We start from the raw sequence: 10310 nt of genomic DNA, 5'->3' as shown, positions 1-10310 counted from the left end.
GGCTAATAGAATAATCCAAAAAGAAATCATATTTGAAATATATAATTTGAAATCATGATATGGTATGTGCAATAAGAAAAGTATAGAGAACAGATAATGAGCAAAGGTGCTAGTCCTGAGAATGTGTGAATTGAGATGAAGAGGAGACAGAGAGAGAGAGAGACAGAGACAGAGAGAACTTAGAAGAGCAAGGGGAAATGGTCCTGTGCCCTTTTGTCACCAAGGAAGCAAATGACAATGTGGTAAAAGCCATGACAGAGCAAAGAACAAGAATCTTTTAATCTTTTAATCCAACTGAGCTTTTCTCTGAGTAGCCTCTCTCTGGGGGCTCCCATGAGTAGAACTGGTAAAACCAAAGGTTCTCTCTTTTCTAACACACAGGCATACCCACTTTGCACTGTCACTCATACCAGCTATCCTCACTAAAAGTCCATTTTAATTTTATTCCAGGGAAAGCCCTCTGTCAAAAAAATAGACTAGAATAAAAGAAGGCCTCAACTCTTCTTGCACAATAATGGAGTGAATATGATGAAAGAAGTTTGGATTTGGCAGTCTGGGTATTTTCTCTAGAGGTTAGATGACTGTGCAGATTTCCTCCATACCCAAGTCAATTTTCTGCCAGTAGTGGAAAAGACTGCACTAAATGAATGACAACCTATCTCCTAAAGTAAGCACAAAACAGATTAGTTGATGAGGTTTCAGGAAGAGGCAGAAATATCTTTAAAAAAAAAAAACAATGTGCTAAAAGTGACCAGACTCTAATCCTGCTAAATCAGAAAACCAGAGGGTTGTGCCCAGCAATCTGATACACTTTAAAACTTGAGAACCAATAGTAGGTTGAAGCTGTAATTGATGACCCTCTGCTGTGGGTTTTGTGAGGGGTAGAATAATAAAGCAAACTAAAAATAAAAGACATTTTCTTTCTGACTTCCATGTGAGCAATTGACAAGTTGTCAGGAAAAACATTGGGTTACATTACTCCTTTTTTCCATTTCTGAGTTTCAAAGTGCATCTGTATGTACATATCTTCTATTATGTTTATAAGTACCACAAGGTAATAATGCCCAATTGGAGATGACTGCACATGTGAAAATACTGTTATTTGATACTTTCAAGTGGCACAGGAATAACTCTGTTTAAACCTAAAAGGGAATGAGGAATAGGGAGAGACCTAGGGATAATTCAGTAAATGAGAGAGATGATTGAGAAATTCTAATTTTATTCTATTATTAATATTTTTGAATTTGCTCAAAGTTCTTCTGCCCATACATTGTTCTGATAATGAATGAATCATAAAAACACACATTCAGATTTCTTCAAGTAAATTTCATCTTCACAAGTGAAGTGATTTGGCGACCTTTCTACCTTAGTGGCTCCACATCCTCATAAGAGTGGGAGGATCTTTGTCATATCTACCAGTATATAATTGCTCTTAGACTAGAGAGGAGTCAGGAAGAACAATATATCTAAAGAACAGGAAAACAATCTATTTTTCTACTTGGGCCAAATATGACTGAGTAAATTTGTATGTGATTATCATTAACAAGCAAAACTTGCTACCTACAAATAAGACAAATCTCATGCACATTTCATTGATGTGCATCCGAGCATAGTGGCAGGTATTCCAGAGTCAGACAGCTGGCTTTCAGTGTCACAATTTCTTAGCCAGGTCACCTTAGAAACTTACTTGATGTATGTTCAGCCTTTACCCCTTTTCTTCACAATGGATGGAACATTAGTACCTACCTGTAAAATTAATATGAATGTTAAGAGGTATTATAAAAGTAAGTACTCAGGCTAGTGCTTAAAACTGTGTTCAATAAAGTTTTGTTTCTACTGCTATTGTGTTGATAATATATTTGATATTTTATATTTAAAATAAAGCCTAAGGATTTGCACAGTACTAAAATTAGTTCTTCATAACCAATAAGGGGCCTATGTCACAATATTGCCTATATACCTTTGACATGTGATTCACAACTCTTTTTAAAACTTAGCACATTGATTTGATACAAGGACACCCATGGGTCTGCATGGTAATATTATATGAGATGGATTTAAGCAAGCCATTTGGAATAATCCAACGAAATTATAGCCAGCTGACAGAGGATTTCTGCACATGTTGCTGTGTTTGCTCTGGTCTTCTTGCCTGTTGGTAGCAGCAAAATAACATATTAACTTTATCCTTCTGGTGTCCACCTGTCCTTCCTTCTAGATCTTGAGCTCCAATGATGTCAGTCTTTGATCTTTCCATTTTAATGTCCATCTGTTGTATGACTTTCCTTTCCAGTTTGGAGCACAGACCTGTGAGAAAGAACATCTCCTTGTTTAACATGAAAAACCAATTATTTCTATTAAATAACGCTTAAAATAGATGTATTCTAATTCATTCAATAGATTTGGAGTGGATTCATCAGAACTTCAAAACTCTGTTTGTTCTCTTGTCGATGATTGACCCAACAGAAAAGTGAAGTATACTAAACCTTCATTTGTCGCTGTCTATATTTTAAAAGTAAAAACAAATTTAAAGCACCAAAATTAATCCCTAATTCTCAATAAACAAGGAAAAAAAACATGATTTGTGAATTTGGAATAAGCACTGCTATGTAAAACTAGAATTAGAGAGAAAACTGAAAACATGTGAATGACATGATAAAAGAGTAATGAGAAAAAATGTTTAAGAGTTCTGATGCTTTCTGATGACTCTACTTCTCATGCCAAAGAGGAAAGCAATTTGTGGTAAATATCACAAGTAGAATAGTAGGGTGCATGTGAGCAGCACACATCTGGCATGCAGGTGTCCGAGTGGAATTTGCCCCCACTCCAAGAAACAGTCAGATATTGTCTTTTTAAATGGAGAACAGTGTGAGGACCAGGGGAATTCAATGACAGATATCAAAAGTACAACATATTCATTTGAGTCAGAGTCATTGCCAGAGTTTCTATTTGACATCCTTTCAAGTTAATTTTATTCAATTGAAAATGTTTCATGAAAATGAGACAGAAACCAGTTTCTTGTTCCCCTTCAGAATCATGTCTTCAGAAGAAGCAAATGAAAAGGAGGCTGTTTCTTGTTTTCATTGCTGAAAACTTAACTTTGGAGTTGCAGAACAATCAATTGCCTCTTTACTTCGCAAGAAATAAAAAGATGGTCAGAAAGATTGGTGATCTTTGAAAACAGACTTCCAAAAACCAATTTGTTTTTTGTCACCAAAATGGACTCTTCCTGATAACAGTTTCAGGGTCTTCTGGCCCACTGCTGTACATGCCCTCCTGTTCTCCCTCTTCTCAAGTTCCATGATACTTAGTTTTAATTTCTTTCTGGAAGACATCTACTGTTAAACACGTTTAGTCTTATATACTTAAATGTCTCCAGTAGTAAAATATAATAACAAAAGCAATGATGGCAAAAAACATTTTTTGTAATCATAGAAGATCTGGTAACTTTCTGCTTTAGTATCTTGAAAGTAGTCCTTTACTTTTTTTTCTCCCATACATAGGATTTGTGACTACCCTTCCGCAGTGTATTTGGGTCTAGCATACAGTCACATGCTTTTAGTTTTCCAAGACCATCACTAGTGAACATAAATACAGCCTCTGATAACTGAAAATTCTACTGAGGACTCGACTTTACAGTTTTTTGACAGTTCTCAGCACAGCATAAGATCTATCAGAACCTGTTTGCCAAACACAGTTTCTGTGCTATTCCTATTAGACCAGGCTGAATGGATGTGTGTTGGGTCTGTCATATGCAGTCTCATGCTGGAAGGTGATAGGGAAATTGTCTCTTCCCTGGCATTCATTCTCAGCCCCTTTGTGGTTCTGCTAAGAATTATATCAGTCACATTTGCTTCCTACACACAGAAACGGATTGTTAACCTGTGTGTGTGCATGCACGTGTGGGTAGGAGATATTTAGTAGCATGGAAACCTTGGCAAAAAGGTTTTGTACCTTGTCAATATCATTTATCTTTACTCTTATTCTGATGAATTCTTCTTTTTAAAATAAACCTTGTCTGGGTCTTGGTGGCTCAAGCCTATAATCTTAACTGCTCAAGAGGTGGAGATCAAGAGGATCAGGGTGTGAGGACAGCCCACCCTTGGCAGTGGAGGGGTTCCCCAAGACCCTATCTCAATTGTTGGGTGTTGTGAGGTGTGCCTGTCATCCGAACTCTGTGAGAGGTTAATATTGAGAAGATTGCTCTTCCAGGCCAGCTTGTGCAAAATTTCACAAGACCCTGGCCCAGTAGAAAAAAGCTGGGTGTGGTGGCATGTGCCTGTCATCCCAGATCCTGCAGGAAGCATACATAGAGGGTTTTAGTCCAGGCCAGACTAGTCAAAAAGCTAAACCCTGTCTCAAAAATAAACAGAGCAAAAAGTACTAGCAGAGTGATTCTAGTGGTAGAGCACCACCCTAGCAAGTACAAAGTCCTGAGTTTAAACCCCAGTACCAAAAAAAAAATGTGATATGTGTCTATTATTAAAACTCTGGAAGCTACGAAATAAAGATAACCACAATTATATTTTAATGTATATTACTCTCGTGTTTTATTTAGACAGGTGAGGTGTGCAGATGCATTCACATATGTCATTAATATTGTCTTATGAAAGTAATGAATGTGTAAATTCTCATCATATAATAATAATGATACTTGAATGCTACATTTTATCAAGTTGTTCATATATGCTATGGTTTGAGTGTCCCTACCAAAGCTCATGTCAATATTTAATCCCCATTGTGAAATATTAATGGCTGGGACCAGGTGTGATGTTTAAGAGTCTTTTAAGGAATGAACTAATCTGTTCATAAATTTATGTACTAATACATTGATGGGTGCTATATTTTTGATGTTGAGTATCCCCCAAAGTCTCATGTGTTAAATAGTTGGATCCCAGGGTGGTGCTAATTTCAAGAGGTGAAGCTTGTTGGAGGGAGGTCTTTAGGTCATTGGAGGTATGCACTTAAAGGGGATTGTGGAACCCAAAGCCCCTCCTGACTTTCTTGTGCTTCCTGGCAATTAAGTGAGTGGTTTTGCTCTACCATGTGCTTCTGCTATAAGATGCTGACTTACTACAGGCCCAAAGCAATGTAATCAACTATTCATGGACTGGGAGTTCTAAAATTATGAGTTAAAATAAGACTTTCCCTTTTTTAAGTTTATTATCTCAGGTATTTTTTATAGTAATAGAGTATTGACCAGCACAACAGGTTGATGGGCAATTTTGAGAACAGTTCAGTTTATAACTGAGCTATGTCTCTGTCTCTTTACACAGCTCCACTCACCAGTGATGCCCTTTGTTATCTTGGGACTCTGCAGAGTCCTCCACCAGCAAGAAGGAATTCACCAGATGCAACCCTTTGACCTTGTAACTCCCAGCCTCCAGAATGTAAACTGAATGAATTTTTGTTCTTCATAAATTACCCAGAAAAAAAATCCAACAGGAATATACTGCTATTTCATAAATTCCCAATAAAGAAGTCATCTACCAACTTCCTACAATGTAAGAATAAACACATCATACATACACATCTGCTCTAGCTACCATTTAAATATCACCAAATTATACTTTTGTGGCCTTACTATTATAACTATGTAAATATGTTCACTATTCAACCATATACAATAGAATGTTGATATTAATTATTTTTTTCTATTGTTTTTTATTGTTTCCACAACAGGTAAGGTTAACAATCACTTGGTTTTTTTCACTTGCTTAATTTTTTATATTCCCATAACTAATTTATCACCAAAGTATCTGTCATATTATAAATGTTCCTTTTTAGTGAACAAAGTATGGTATGTTAAATTTTGAACTAACAAAATTAGTTGCAGTTGAACCTTTTTTCTCTGTTTTGAGTTTGTTAAAAGTTAAATGTTTCTTTCTCAAAAGTTTGATTGAATTTACAAGAGAAGTTAATTACACCTAGAATTTTCTTTGTGAGAAATCTTTAATGACAAATTTAATTTCTTTGTAAAGCTATTCACATTTTCTGTTCTTTTTGTATTGGTTTTGATAATTTGTGACTTCTATGTGATTTTGCCATTTTAGGTATGCTAAAAAATTCATTGGTATAAAGTTCTTTATGATGTATCTAAACCTCACTTCATTTATTCTTAATATTATTGTGTCTTTCCTTTGTAAAATCAATCTTTCTATACATTTAACAAATTGTTTTCAAAGGAAAGATTTGGATTTGTTGATTTTTTTCAATTGTTTACTTTTTATTTCACTGACATCTGCTTTCAATAACATGCACAACAATTTTACACCTTTCTTCTTTCTAACATAGGTATTTAAAATTGTAGCTTTATTAAATACTACTTAATTTTTTTCCTAAACATTTATCCTAAACATTTGCTTTATCTTACATGTTTTGCTGTTTTCATTAACACTTAGTTAAAACTATTTTGAGGTAATCTGTACATTAGAAATGAACTGATTGTTTACTCATGGAATCATTTAGAAGTTTTTGTTTAATTCCCAATGGAGATCTTATGGATAGCCTATTATCATTAACTTCTAATTTATTACTATTATCAACAAAAGCATACTCTGAAGGTTTCACATTCTTTAACTTTTACTGTGACTTGTTTTATAAACAATATGGCCTATTTTGGTTAATTTTCCATGTTTATTTAGAAATACTCCTACAAGTACCTAGAACTAGGTAAAATTGATTGATGTTTATTTTCAAATCTTCTGCAGTATTTTATTGTTCAGAAACAAATTTCATCCATAATTAAGGACAAGGGATCACACATGAATGTGAACACCAGGTGACAGGAATCATGATGCTACATTAAAAGTCTGTATGTCATAATCTCCATCTAGGACTGAGATGTGGCTTAAGTGGTAGAGGGTTTGCCCAGCAAGCACAAGGCCCTAAGTTCAATTTCCAGTACTGAAAAAGTAAGAAAATAATCTTGATCTAAAACATTTTTCCTAGTTTATAGCCATGAGTGCATATATTAAAAAGATTGAAAGATCCCAAATCAATGACCTAATGATACATCTCAAACTCCTAGAAAAACAAGAACAAGCAAATCCCAAAACAAATAGAAGGAGAGAAATAATAAAAATAAGAGCTGAAATCAATGAAATAGAAACCAAAAAAACCATACAAAGAATTAATGAAACAAAAAGTTGGTTCTTTGAAAAAATAAACAAGATCGATAGACCCCTGGCAAACCTGACTAAAATGAGGAGAGAAAAAACCCAAATTAGTAGAATCAGGAATGCAAAAGGGGAGATAACAACAAACACCATGGAAGTCCAGGAAATCATCAGAGACTACTTTGAGAACCTATATTCAAATAAATTTGAAAATCTAAAAGAAATGGACAGATTTCTAGATACATATGATCATCCAAAACTGAACCAAGAGGAAATTAATCACCTGAATAGACCTATAACACAAAATGAAATTGAAGCAGCAATCAAGAGTCTCCCCAAAAAGAAAAGTCCAGGACCTGATGGATTCTCTGCTGAATTCTATCAGACCTTTAAAGAAGAACTGATACCAACCCTCCTTAAACTGTTCCATGAAATAGAAAGGGAAGGAAAACTGCCAAACACATTTTATGAAGCCAGTATTACACTTATCCCAAAACCAGGCAAAGACACCTCCAAAAAGGAGAACTATAGGCCAATCTACTTAATGAACATTGATGCAAAAATCCTCAACAAAATAATGGCAAATCGAATTCAGCAACACATCAAAAAGATTATTCCCCACGACCAGGTAGGCTTCATCCCAGGGATGCAGGGGTGGTTCAACATACGAAAATCAAGAAACGTAATAAACCACATTAACAGAAGCAAAGACAAAAACCACTTAATCATCTCAATAGATGCAGAAAAAGCCTTTGATAAGATCCAACATCATTTCATGATAAAAGCTCTAAGAAAACTAGGAATAGAAGGAAAGTTCCTCAACATTATAAAAGCTATATATGACAAACCTACAGCCAGCATTATACTTAACGGAGAAAAATTAAAACCATTCCCTCTAAAATCAGGAACCAGACAAGGATGCCCACTATCTCCACTCCTATTCAACATAGTACTGGAATTCCTAGCCAGAGCAATTAGGCAAGAAGAAGGAATAAAAGGAATACAAATAGGTAAAGAAACTGTCAAAATATCCCTATTTGCAGACGACATGATCCTATACCTTAAAGACCCAAAAAACTCTACTCAGAAGCTTCTAGACATCATCAATAGCTATAGCAAGGTAGCAGGATATAAAATCAACATAGAAAAATCATTAGCATTTCTATACACTAACAATGAGCAAACGGAAAAAGAATGTATGAAAACAATTCCATTTACAATAGCCTCAAACAAAATCAAATACCTAGGTGTAAACCTAACAAAAGATGTGAAAGACCTCTACAAGGAAAACTATACACTTCTGAAGAAAGAGATTGAGGAAGAATATAGAAAGTGGAGAGATCTCCCATGCTCATGGATTGGTAGAATCAACATAGTAAAAATGTCGATACTCCCAAAAGTAATCTACATGTTTAATGCAATTCCCATCAAAATTCCAATGACATTCATTAAAGAGATTGAAAAATCTACTGTGAAATTTATATGGAAACACAAGAGGCCACGAATAGCCAAGGCAATACTCAGTCAAAAGAACAATGCAGGAGGTATCACAATACCTGACTTCAAACTATATTACAAAGCAATAACAATAAAAACAGCATGGTACTGGCACAAAAACAGACATGAAGACCAGTGGAACAGAATAGAGGATCCAGATATGAAGCCACACAACTATAAGCAACTTATCTTTGACAAAGGAGCTAAAAATATACGATGGAGAAATAGCAGCCTCTTCAACAAAAACTGCTGGGAAAACTGGTTAGCAGTCTGCAAAAAACTGAAACTAGATCCATGTATATCACCCTATACCAAGATTAACTCAAAATGGATCAAGGATCTTAATATCAGACCCCAAACACTTAAGTTGATACAAGAAAGAGTAGGAAATACTCTGGAGTTAGTAGGTATAGGTAAGAACTTTCTCAATGAAACCCCAGCAGCACAGCAACTAAGAGATAGCATAGATAAATGGGACCTCATAAAACTAAAAAGCTTCTGTTCATCAAAAGAAATGCTCTCTAAACTGAAGAGAACGCCGACAGAGTGGGAGAAAATATTTGCCAATTATACATCAGACAAAGGACTGATAACCAGAATATACAGGGAACTTAAAAAACTAAATTCTCCCAAAACTAATGAACCAATAAAGAGATGGGCATGTGAACTAAACAGAACTTTCTCAAAAGAAGAAATTCAAATGGCCAGAAAACACATGAAAAAATGTTCACCATCTCTAGCAATAAAGGAAATGCAAATTAAAACCACACTAAGATTCCACCTCACCCCTGTTAGAATAGCCATCATCAGCAACACCACCAACAACAGGTGTTGGCGAGGATGCGGGGAAAAAGGAACCCTCTTACACTGTTGGTGGGAATGTAGACTAGTACAACCACTCTGGAAAAAAATTTGGAGGCTACTTAAAAAACTGGACACCGATCTACCATTTGATCCAGCAATACCACTCTTGGGGATATACCCAAAAGACTGTTACTCCAGAGGCACCTGCACATCCATGTTTATTGCGGCACTATTCACAATAGCCAAGTTATGGAAACAGCCAAGATGCCCCACCACTGATGAATGGATTAAGAAAATGTGGTATCTATACACAATGGAATTTTATGCAGCCATGAAGAAGAACGAAATGTTATCATTCGCTGGTAAATGGATGGAATTGGAGAACATCATTCTGAGTGAGGTTAGCCTGGCTCAAAAGACCAAAAATCGTATGTTCTCCCTCATATGTGGACATTAGATCAAGGGCAAACACAACAAGGGGATTGGACTATGAGCACATGATAAAAGCGAGAGCACACAAGGGAGGGGTGAGGATAGGTAAGATACCTAAAAAACTAGCTAGCATTCGTTGCCCTTAATGCAGAGAAACTAAAGCAGGTACCTTAAAGCAACTGAGGCCAATAGGAGAAGGGGACCAGGAACTAGAGAAAAGGTTAGATCAAAAAGAATTAACCTAGAAGGTAACACCCATGCACAGGAAATCAATGTGAGTCAATGCCCTGTATAGCTATCCTTATCTCAACCAGCAAAACCCCTTGTTCCTTCCTATTATTGCTTATACTCTCTCTACAACAAAATTAGAGATAAGGGCAAAATAGTTTCTGCTGGGTATTGAGGGGGGGAGTGGGAGGGGGTGGAGTGGGTGGTAAGGGAGGGGGTGGGGGCAGGGGGGAG

General features: G+C 35.9%; 1 long non-coding RNA gene across 1 annotated transcript in view; it reads right to left on the bottom strand.

The window, feature by feature from the left end:
• Nucleotides 1-1158: 1158 nt before the first annotated feature.
• LOC141410743 (uncharacterized) overlaps nt 1159-10310 on the bottom strand; it is a 58065-nt gene continuing 48913 nt past the window's right edge. Inside the window, exon 3 of the long non-coding RNA XR_012435531.1 lies at nt 1159-2304. This is a non-coding gene — a long non-coding RNA (uncharacterized lncRNA). The remainder of the gene's footprint in view (nt 2305-10310) is intronic.

The sequence above is a fragment of the Castor canadensis genome, chromosome 9 (genome assembly GCF_047511655.1).
Source record: "Castor canadensis chromosome 9, mCasCan1.hap1v2, whole genome shotgun sequence".
Taxonomy (NCBI): domain Eukaryota; kingdom Metazoa; phylum Chordata; class Mammalia; order Rodentia; family Castoridae; genus Castor; species Castor canadensis.
Note: the sequence above shows the minus strand (reverse complement) of the source record. Positions and strands in the feature narration are given on the sequence as shown.